Source organism: Poecilia reticulata, chromosome 16 (assembly GCF_904066995.2).
Source record: "Poecilia reticulata chromosome 16, P_reticulata-male-v2, whole genome shotgun sequence".
Lineage (NCBI taxonomy): Eukaryota > Metazoa > Chordata > Actinopteri > Cyprinodontiformes > Poeciliidae > Poecilia > Poecilia reticulata.
The window spans coordinates 31,672,617-31,684,120 of NC_088845.1; the positions used below are offsets into that span (position 1 = coordinate 31,672,617).

At 40.8% G+C, this 11,504-nt stretch overlaps 1 long non-coding RNA gene across 1 annotated transcript; it reads left to right on the forward strand.

Annotated features, from left to right (window-relative positions):
• The first annotated feature begins 7,206 nt into the window (after positions 1-7,206).
• Positions 7,207-11,272, forward strand: LOC103478797 (uncharacterized). Its single transcript, XR_014084070.1, has 3 exons — positions 7,207-10,431; positions 10,537-10,589; positions 10,941-11,272. It is a non-coding gene; the product is annotated as an uncharacterized LOC103478797 (long non-coding RNA).
• Positions 11,273-11,504: the final 232 nt, after the last annotated feature.

Genomic DNA, 11,504 nt, shown 5'->3' on the forward strand with positions numbered 1-11,504 from the left:
ACATCAGACATCTCAGTCCAGAAATGTGCAGTTCTAGGCACATGCAAGATACTGGAGGAGAACCTCAAGCTCCCAGGCCTCTGGTAGAGGACCTGAGCTCAGAGGATGTAAGAAACCACTCGGGGAGGGTGAGAAAGGAATTTTCTTTTTTGAAAAACATATATATATATATATATATATATATATATATATATATATATGTTTTTCAGCCGACGAGTTCTAGCTTCAGTGATTCAGCAGCTGAGATTGAGTCCAAAATCCGATGTGAGATTCATCCTGCAGTGAATCTGTCTCTCTTTATAGATTCTCCCTCTTCTTCCTCACATCGTGTCTTTATGAAACTTTCAAAACAAAAACGGAAGATTTGGGATGTATCTTACTAGTCAGAATTACATATAAATAATAGTCTTTACCACCTGTGTAAACTTTGCTGGTGAATGTTATAACACATAATATAAATTTTATAATATATGTTACATTGTTTAATTTCTAATGTAGGTTCTTGTGTCAGATAATCTAAGCCAATGTTAGAGAATCAGTGATTCTTGAGAATAGGGACAAAATGGGTTTTAATTTTCCCATAATTTATTTATTTTTTGTTATTTCTCAGGAGGTATAAAAAGTGACTTCACGTAAGGACGGGAGAGATTTTATGGTCAAGACTACAAGAGATTTTGTGTATTGAACTAATGGAACTGTAATTCCGTGGAGTGTAATAAATCTCCGGCTTGTCTATGGCCTAGCAGCAAGAACTACGTCTCAGTGTATTGTTTTCCTTACTTATATATATTTAAGAGTAAGCCACCCTTCAATTCCTCAATATAAATGGTGACACCCGACGTTTGATCGAACAATTGAACAAGCAAGGGAAGAAAGGTGGCTCTCTTCAGCCTGACTGCGGACGGAAACCGTCTGGGCCCATTCAAATCAAGGTAAGTAAGCTTTTATCTCTTTTATTGTTTAAAACAACGGTTTCCTGTCTGCTGACGGTCTGAAGTGCTAAAGTATGATTAAGTTTTTCTGCTTCCATAGACGAGTTTTTTCTTTGCGCAAAGAACGAGCTACAAAAATCTGAGACTCATAGGTATCTCATACATTCTGGAAATAAACAGCTCGAAAAATAAACACTTTTCAGTCTGGTCTCACCCATTTTGGTGACGGTAACAAGGAACTTTCCACTTATAAGTTACCATATATCAGCCAATCTGGTGTAGTTCCCTTGAACAGGCACTTTCATTGAGCTGACTAATAAATAATATATCACGATTTGTTAAATTTGGCAGGAGGCCAACAATCTTAACCTTAAAACCAGCTGAAACCACAAAGAGAGATTGGGATCTCTGTGAAAAGCGCTATAGAAATAATAAGATGCCAGGAGGGACGTTTATTCTGCTGTGTGAAAGCCATCGTGTCTCTCGGGAGAGGGAGACGGTGAGTTTTCCGTAGCGGAGGAGCGTGGGTGTTTTTCCCCTCCATGGAGTGACCAAAGCCTATGTTCCATTCATGACGGAGTAAAAGCGTCTGGTGGAAGAGAAGCTGTAAAATCCTCCATGTAAGAATGAGTAGGCCTGAAGTTGAAAAATGAGAAATGAGAAGTTCAAGTGAATAAAATAGAGTTTTTACAGATTATTTGTGAGTTAAACTGCAGCAATTGTTCTTTAATTTTTGTCTGGGATTTTGGCGAGGAGTTTAAGTTCTTTGTGTCAGCCTTGGCTAATATAACTGAAGTCCCAATATAATTAATTGTGTGCACACATTAAAATTGGACAGTGGCTAATTAAATCCATAGCCAACTAAATTTTATATCTTTAAATAAATAAATAAATAAATAAATAAATAAATAAATAAATAAATAAATAAATAGTATAAATCCCCGGGGAAAAAGGAAGAGTGAGGGAAAGTATAATAGGAGAAAAATGCTAATGGATGATTGTTGCTGAATGAATGCTGAATAATTGGGAATGTATGTTGTCTGTTGTGCAAGTATTTGATGGCATGCCTGTAAATCTTCCTGTATATATTGTAAAATTCTGAAATGTTCATGTTCTTGGCTTATTGAGTAACCGACTGCTTTCGGAGTGGAGTTGTGTTAAGATTTAGGCTTCATTTTGATTGCAATTGTTCCGAAACCTGGTAGGGAGTCCTGTGGGTGTCCGGTCTGACTTCTAGGCTTCACAGCGAGTCCTGTTGGTCTCCGGGCTAGCCTCCAGGGTTTCGTCGCAAGTCCCGTCGGTCTTTTGGCCTGCTTCCGTGACTTGGTAGGGTGTCCTGTGGGTCTCCCGTCTGACCTCTAGGGTTCACAGCGAGTCCTGTTGGTCTCCGGGCTAACCTCCAGGACTTCTTAGCAATTCCCGTCGGTCTTTTGGCCCGCTTCCGTGACTTGGTAGGGTGTCCTGTGGGTCTCCCGTCTGACCTCAAGGGTTCATAGCAAGTCCTGTTGGTCTCCGGGCTAACCTCCAGGGCTTCGTAGCAAGTCCCGTCGGGCTCCCGACCTGCTTCCATGACTTGGTAGGGAGTCCTGTTGGTCACCGGGCTAACCTCCAGGACTTCGTAGCAAGTCCCGTCGGTCTTCTGGCCTGCTTCCGTGACTTGGTAGGGAGTCCTGTGGGTGTCCGGTCTGACCTCTAGGGCTTCGTAGCAAGTCCCGTCGGTCTTCCAGCCTGCTTCCGTGACTTAGTAGGGAGTCCTGTGGGTCTCCGGTCTAACATCTAGGGTTCACAGCGAGTCCTGTTGGTCTCCGGACTAACCTCCAGGACTTCTTAGCAATTCCCGTCGGTCTTTTGGCCCGCTTCCGTGACTTGGTAGGGTGTCCTGTGGGTCTCCCGTCTGACCTCAAGGGTTCATAGCAAGTCCTGTTGGTCTCCGGGCTAACCTCCAGGGCTTCGTAGCATGTTCCGTCGGGCTCCCGACCTGCTTCCATGACTTGGTAGGGAGTCCTGTTGGTCTCCGGTCTGACCTCTTGGTTTCACAGCGAGTCCTGTTGGTCTCCGGAGTAACCTCCAGGACTTCTTAGCAATTCCCGTCGGTCTTTTGGCCCGCTTCCGTGACTTGGTAGGGTGTCCTGTGGGTCTCCCGTCTGACCTCAAGGGTTCATAGCAAGTCCTGTTGGTCTCCGGGCTAACCTCCAGGGCTTCGTGGCAAGTCCCGTCGGTCTTCCGGCCTACTTCCATGACTTGGTAGGGAGTCCTGTTGGTCTCCGGTCTGACCTCTAGGGTTCACAGCGAGTCCTGTTGTACTCCGGGCTAACCTCCAGGGCTTCGTAGCAAGTCCCGTCGGTCTTTTGGCCTGCTTCCGTGACTTGGTAGGGAGTCCTGTGGGTGTCCGGTCTAACCTCTAGGGTTCACAGCGAGTCCTGTTGTACTCCGGGCTAACCTCCAGGGCTTCGTGGCAAGTCCCGTCGGTCTTCCGGCCTACTTCCATGACTTGGTAGGGAGTCCTGTTGGTCTCCGGTCTGACCTCTAGGGTTCACAGCGAGTCCTGTTGGTCTCCGGGCTAACTTTCAGGACTTCTTAGCAATTCTCGTCGGTCTTTTGGCCCGCTTCCGTGACTTGGTAGGGTGTCCTGTGGGTCTCCCGTCTGACCTCAAGGGTTCATAGCAAGTCCTGTTGGTCTCCGGGCTAACCTCCAGGGCTTCGTAGCAAGGCCCGTCGGGCTCCCGACCTGCTTCCATGACTTGGTAGGGAGTCCTGTGGGTGTTCGGTCTGACCTCTAGGGTTCACAGCGAGTCCTGTTGGTATCCGGGCTAACCTCCAGGGCTTCATAGCAAGTCCCATCGGTTTTCCAGGCTGCTTCCGTGACTTAGTAGGGAGTCCTGTGGGTCTCCGGTCTAACCTCTAGGGTTCACAGCGAGTCCCGTCGGTCTCCTGGCCTGCTTCCGTGACGTGGTAGGGAGTCCATTAGGTCTCCCGTCTGACCTCTAGCGTTCACAGCGAGTCCTGTAGGTGGGTTCTGGGGGGGCTTGAGCCCTGCCCTTTTTGCTCCTTGCCCCCAATTGCCCTTTTGGTTAAATTTTGTTTTGTTTTTTTTGTCTGGTATTATTATTTCCTATGCCCTCTTCTGACACATAAAAACATGTGCTAAAATTCTTTGCTATTTCGTTTCTTTTTTGTACAACATAATAAACCCTCCGGTGACCTTGTTACCTTTGACCTTTTTCCCGTGACGCATGAAGCAGTTGCCTCTGGCGCAGTGCGATAAGGCGGCTAACTGGAGCTCAACGTAGCGAACGTCCCAGATTACAGATAGGGTGAGAAGTTCGGTCATCCGTCTCTCAGCTGGCCTGGGAACGCCTTGGGATTCCCCCGGAGGAGCTGGAAGAAGTGTCTGGGGAGAGGGAAGTCTGGGCCTCCCTTCTGAAGCTGCTGCCCCCGCGACCCGACCCCGGATAAGCGGAAGAAAATGGATGGATGGATGGATATTTTTCATTTATCCCTTTATCCATTTTTCATTAATCTATTTTTCATTTAACCACTTTTCAATTTCCCTGTTTCATTAACCCAATTTTTTCATTTATTTATTTTTCATATTATCAATTTCTCTTTTTCATTTATCTATTTTTCATTTGTCCATTTTTCATTTATCCCTTTATCTATTTACCCATTTTTCATTAATCTATTTTTTAATTTAACAATTTTTCAATTTCCTTTTCCATTAACCTGATTTTCTATTTACCAGTTTCATTAATCAATTTCTCATATATCCCTTTTTTATTTACCCATTTTTCTTTTACCTATTTTTCATTTAACATTAGTTTGAAAAATAGTTACTTTTCCCATTTTCCAATTTCCCTTATTCATTTAGTATTTCCTTATTTTCTTATTTATCACATTCTATTTCCCCGCAAAACTTGGAAAAAATAAATGCAAATGAGGAGAGGAACGTCATCAGGCTACAACTTCCCCAATTGGTTGGTTAGCGTCACACCCATACTTTGCTTCAAGAAAGATGGCGACCTACTAACGGGTTATCAATAAGCTGAAGCTCATTAACTTCATTAGAAAATAGTGCTATTACTCCTGACTTTAGTTCTCGTGTGGCCGCTCAGACAGAACGTGTTTCAGTTGGCGGCTCTCATGGACTCAGAGCTTCACCGTCGGGAGTTTTTATAGTTTGAACTAAGCGGCCGCTGAAGTTGGGTTTCGATTGAAGTTTCGGGACACCTTCGTAGCTACCAGCTGTGATCCAACTATAAGGAGCAGACTTTACTATACATCGTAAGTGAACTGCAATATCCAGAGGCAGCTCTATGGAGCATCGAGCTGAAAGAATGAGAGTGGCAAGCCTTGGAGATCTTCGTCGGAGGCCATCTTTCAGACCTGCCATCTTTCAGACATGCACCGCTGCTGTCCGTCCAGGATCCTCCGGTTGCCCAGACGTTGCACGGTAAGCTACCGCTGTTGTTTGTTTTCCAACTACAGTCATATTTAATCAATAGGGCTCAATTACGGTCGAGGAAGGTTTTGAGTTGATCTCGGCAGTAGGTGACAAACTGAACGTCTCCAGGATGTTGAGACCAGCACGTCCTCTGATCCAATACATTTTATTAAGAATAAAATCAACAAAACGTGTTCAAATTAATGGCCCAACAAAATTAATAATCTCTGTAATTATTGTTTAAACAAGGTGTGTGCATTTCTGTACCATTACAAAAATAAAAAGGGATTCAAAGACCCTGATGAGCAGAGCAGTAAATATGAAGCCTGAAAACCTTCAGGCTTCATATCTTTTGTGTTTTTTAGTTAAAAACACAAAAGACTGAATCTTTTGTGTTTTTAACTAATCTCTGCTGGGTTTGTGGGGCACAAGCGGTTGCCACGGCAACAGGTTGATTAAATGACATTAAAAAGTTAGGAGACGTTTAGAGTCGATCGCCCTGTTTTACTTTTGTTTACCTTTGCTGGGATGCATCACAGCTGCTGTAGTTTATGAACGTTCAATAAACGACAAACTTGGACTAACTACCTCGTTCGTCTGCGACTATATTTCATTAACAAACAAATGGCTTCTACCGAGATAATTATGTGAAATTAAATTAATATTTTTAAAGTTTTGTGCGCTCTGGCATCTTGCTTTAAGTCTGAGAGGCTTTTCATGTATCAAACATGCTATTTATTTAGTGGAAATATTGATGCGATGAAACTCTCTCCAAAATAACCTTTCAACTTTTAATGCTCCACTGTTGAAAATGAGAACACAGATTTCATAGTAATCAAATATTTTGTTTATTCAAAACAGTAAAATACAGACGGTTTATGCATATCAATGATATAAGAACAGCCACATTTTTTTAAATGAATGTGTCACCAGTGCATTTGGCCGACTGTTCCTGCTCCAGAAAGGTGAAGGTCTCTGGTCATCCTGAAGCTGTGAGCCCACTGGGAGTCTGAAGGGAAACACTGAGACCAGAGGCCTGCAGGATGGACTGCATCTGAAAACATACATGATGGAAACATTAATGAATGTACTGCGCCAAAAAGCTGTACTTTTGACCTGGTGGCGATGGAACCAGTTATGGTAGATCTGAACTTTGGTTTGATGACCTAAATATGAGAAGCTTCAGACTGACAGGAGTTAGGTTAAAGCCACATCTTGTGAAGTTGGTATATTTTTCCTCCAACAGGATCCAGAGGAATCGCAACAAACCAGAAGTTGGACTAGAATTTATTTCAATGCCATTTGTGAATGTCAGATTCTCATTTTCAACAGTGGAGCATTAAAAGTTGAAAGGTTATTTTGGAGAGAGTTTCATCGCATCAATATTTCCACTAAATAAATAGCATGTTTGATACATGAAAAGCCTCTCAGACTTAAAGCAAGATGCCAGAGCGCACAAAACTTTAAAAATATTAATTTAATTTTACATAATTATCTCGGTAGAAGCCATTTGTTTGTTAATGAAATATAGTCGCAGACGAACGAGGTAGTTAGTCCAAGTTTGTCGTTTATTGAACGTTCATAAACTACAGCAGCTGTGATGCATCCCAGCAAAGGTAAACAAAAGTAAAACAGGGCAATCGACTCTAAACGTCTCCTAACTTTTTAATGTCATTTAATCAACCTGTTGCTGTGGCAACCGCTTGTGCCCCACAAACCCAGCAGAGATTAGTTAAAAACACAAAAGATTCAGTCTTTTGTGTTTTTAACTAAAAAACACAAAAGATATGAAGCCTGAAGGTTTTCAGGCTTCATATTTACTGCTCTGCTCATCAGGGTCTTTGAATCCCTTTTTATTTTTGTAATGGTACAGAAATGCACACACCTTGTTTAAACAATAATTACAGAGATTATTAATTTTGTTGGGCCATTAATTTGAACACGTTTTGTTGATTTTATTCTTAATAAAATGTATTGGATCAGAGGACGTGCTGGTCTCAACATCCTGGAGACGTTCAGTTTGTCACCTACTGCCGAGATCAACTCAAAACCTTCCTCGACCGTAATTGAGCCCTATTGATTAAATATGACTGTAGTTGGAAAACAAACAACAGCGGTAGCTTACCGTGCAACGTCTGGGCAACCGGAGGATCCTGGACGGACAGCAGCGGTGCATGTCTGAAAGATGGCAGGTCTGAAAGATGGCCTCCGACGAAGATCTCCAAGGCTTGCCACTCTCATTCTTTCAGCTCGATGCTCCATAGAGCTGCCTCTGGATATTGCAGTTCACTTACGATGTATAGTAAAGTCTGCTCCTTATAGTTGGATCACAGCTGGTAGCTACGAAGGTGTCCCGAAACTTCAATCGAAACCCAACTTCAGCGGCCGCTATAAAAACTCCCGACGGTGAAGCTCTGAGTCCATGAGAGCCGCCAACTGAAACACAATCTGTCTGAGCGGCCACACGAAAACTAAAGTCAGGAGTAATAACACTATTTTCTAATGAAGTTAATGAGCTTCAGCTTATTGATAACCCGTTAGTAGGTCGCCATCTTTCTTGAAGCAAAGTATGGGTGTGACGCTAACCAACAAATTGGGGAAGTTGTAGCCTGATGACGTGCCTCTCCTCATTTGCATTTATTTTTTCCAAGTTTTGCGGGGAAATAGAATGTGATAAATAAGAAAATAAGGAAATACTAAATGAATAAGGGAAATTGGAAAATGGGAAAAGTAACTATTTTTTCAAACAAATGTTAAATGAAAAATAGGTAAATAAAAAAGGGATATATGAGAAATTGAAAAATGAAACTGGTAAATAGAAAATCAGGTTAATGGAAAAAGAAAATTGAAAAATTGTTAAATTAAAAAATAGATTAATGAAAAATGGGCAAATAGATAAAGGGATGAATGAAAAATGGACAAATGAAAAATAGATAAATGAAAAATAGATAAATGAAAAAGAGAAATTGAGAAATTGATATGAGAAATAAATAAATGAAAAAATTGGGTTAATGAAACAGGGAAAAGCTGCACAGTGGCGCAGTTGGTAGAGCTGTTGCCTTGCAGCAAGAAGGTTCTGGGTTCGATTCCCAGCCTGGGGTCTTTCTGCATGGAGTCTCCATGTTCTCCCTGTGCATGCGTGGGTTTTCTCCGGGTACTCCGGTTTCCTCCCACAGTCCAAAAACATGACTGTCAGGTTAATTGGCCTCTCTAAATTGTCCCTAGGTGTGAGAGAGTGTGTGTGCATGGTTGTGTGTCTCTGTGTTGCCCTGCGACAGACTGGCGACCTGTCCAGGGTGACCCCGCCTCTCGCCCGGAAAGTTAGCTGGAGATGGGCACCAGCAACCCTCCCGACCCCACTGAGGGACAAGGGTGAAAGAAAATGGATGGATGAAATAGGGAAATTGAAAAGTGGTTAAATGAAAAACAGATTGTGACATCACAATGAAATGAAGTATCCTAAAAATAAATAAATAAATGTTTACCTCCGAGAATAAAATATAGGGTAATGAAATGCACAGAATTTTGTTGCATTTGTATGTACGCAAGGATGTCTTGTATGTATGTATTTTATTTGAAAAAGTCCGCGAAGTAAAAATATATCTGGGTCACAACATTTACCGGAACTGATAAAAGGAACAAGGGACACTCGGTTGGGAGAAACAAAAAGGGGTGTGACAGCAGGCTGGGAAGAGGACGCCGAGCGACGGACCGGGGAGCTTAAAAGACGAGCCCGGAGATACCTGAGTTTTTGGACTAAAAGCGTTGCCAGATCAACTAACAAAGGAGTCAAAATTCTTCTGGAGGCAAGATAAAGCCACACGGAACGATGACCGGTCCCGATGCGCTCGCGTTCCAGGCCTGACAAAGGGAACCGCCCGGGTACACAAACGCCGACCCGGTGAGACCCTTCCATTTTTTTTATTTATGCTTTTTTGTGTGCACGAAGACTGATAAATATTTTTGGGCCCCAACGTTGTTTTTTTTGCGCAACAAGAATTTTACTTTTTTTTGATCGCCTGATTATGGACTTTTCGATGGATTATTATTATTGATGAACGATTTATTTTTGTTGGGATTCAGGCTGGGTTATAGATTTAGTTTTGAATGTGGGGTTGTTTAATTATAAAAAATTAAAGAGTGACTGGTATAATGGCATGATTCCAGGAAAACAGATGTGTGGTTATTAAATGTAGCGGGTCGTTCGTAGCCGCATCCGTTAGATGACGTGTCCCCTCTTTCTTTTTATTAGAACCAAATCGTTTTTCTAGCATTGATTAGTTAAAACTGCGGTCATACTTATTTCTAAATTTGTATAAAACAAGTCAAAGGACTCTCTTGTGCGTGTACATTTCTCGTTTATACGAGGATTTGTTACAAGATTAATGAAAAATGGGTAAATGGATAAAGGGATAAATGAAAAATAGATAAATGAAAATGAGAAATTGATAATATGAAAAATAAATACATGAAAAATTGGGTTAATAAAAAAGCTAAATTAAAAAATGATTAAATGAAAAATAGATTAATGAAAAATGGGTAAATGAAAAATAGATTAATGAAAAAAAGGAAATTGAGAAATTGATAATATGAAAAATAAATAAATGAAAAATTGGGTTAATAAAAAAGCAAAATTATTTATTTAACACATTTTTTATTTATTTCACTCTTTTTCTTCATTTTTTGATTTGTTTTACTCATTTTTTATTTATTTCACCCATTAATTTATTTATTAAATTTTTGGCTGAAATGGCTCTCCATAAAGCCAGAGTGTGGAACGCAGTAAAGATCTACAAAATGGCGGACGGAGGATGGATGTGAGGACGAAGTTATGAAGCCGGTATGTATAATCACTGCGTTGATTCCCGACTGTATAATGGCTGGTTGAGAATAATTTTAACTTATTTACTTATGTATTTTTGAGAAAGCCATATATTTGCTACATTATTTTTTTAATTTTACATTTATTTCCACAGACTCCACAGAATGAGTCACATTTGTGTCAGACTCTTCTGGAACGTTCTGATGTCCGTGATGAGGACAGAGATGCAACTGTGTGTGAGTATCTACTATTTTAGAATGTTGATATTTTATGCTTCAATATTGTTTATGTACATAATGTAATTATGCTATGTATTGACAATGCATAGAAATGTTTTCCAGCTGCATCCAGGACCTACTGCCAGTCATCCAGATGTAGCTAAAGAAAGAAGCAGGTAAGATTTATTACTAATCTAGAGATGTCACAATTCCTTGAATGATTAAATACTGTGATTTATTAAAATCCATCCAAGCAAATTATATGCCTCAGAGTTTGTTGAACTATGTTTTACTATTTATTATCAACTGCTTTTAATTTTTTTTCTTCCAATTGTTTTAAAGTGTTTTCTCTTTTTCATTAAAGTTTTTATTTTTTGTAAGAATGTATTAATGTGTTTTTTTGTTTGTATGTTTTAATGTCTTATGTGTGCATACTAAGGTGGAAGTTGCCAAACAATTTCAATGTAGTTTCATAATGACTAAAAGATGCCTGTAGCTCATAATGATTGTCTGTTCTGTGTCAACAGCTGATGGAGGAATGCAGAGAGTACTGGCAGCAGAGGAGGAGGCATTCTGGGAGGATGGCAGCTATGAGGGGGTGTCAGGATGGACCCCAAGTTCCTCCAACCAGGAGCTCAGTGACATCAGGACTACATTACAGGAAGAGATGCCAGGTCCACGCTACGGGAGAGATGTTGGGCCTGTCCTGAACGCAGCATAATGTTCATGTTTGGACAAAAAAACACTGCCAGATGGTCCAGAAATGGACAAGCATTTATGTCTTATTTTGTGTGCAAACAGTAAAAAAAAAAATTAAAATGAAATAAAGAAAAAAAAACTTCTCTCTTTTATGTTCCTCATATATGAACATGTTGCATATAAGCAATATCAATGAATATATTTTAATACAGCATTTATTTTTTATATAGATTTTTTAAAATACAGCGTTAAAAATTTTAATAATTGGGGCAGGGTTTATTTATAAAGACATATGTGCTATCCAATGGGCACACATCAACCAACCAACCACATGTCAACAATGAACTCTGATGTCATTGTTTTTCATCCAATGACTGAGAATCCACGTGGGT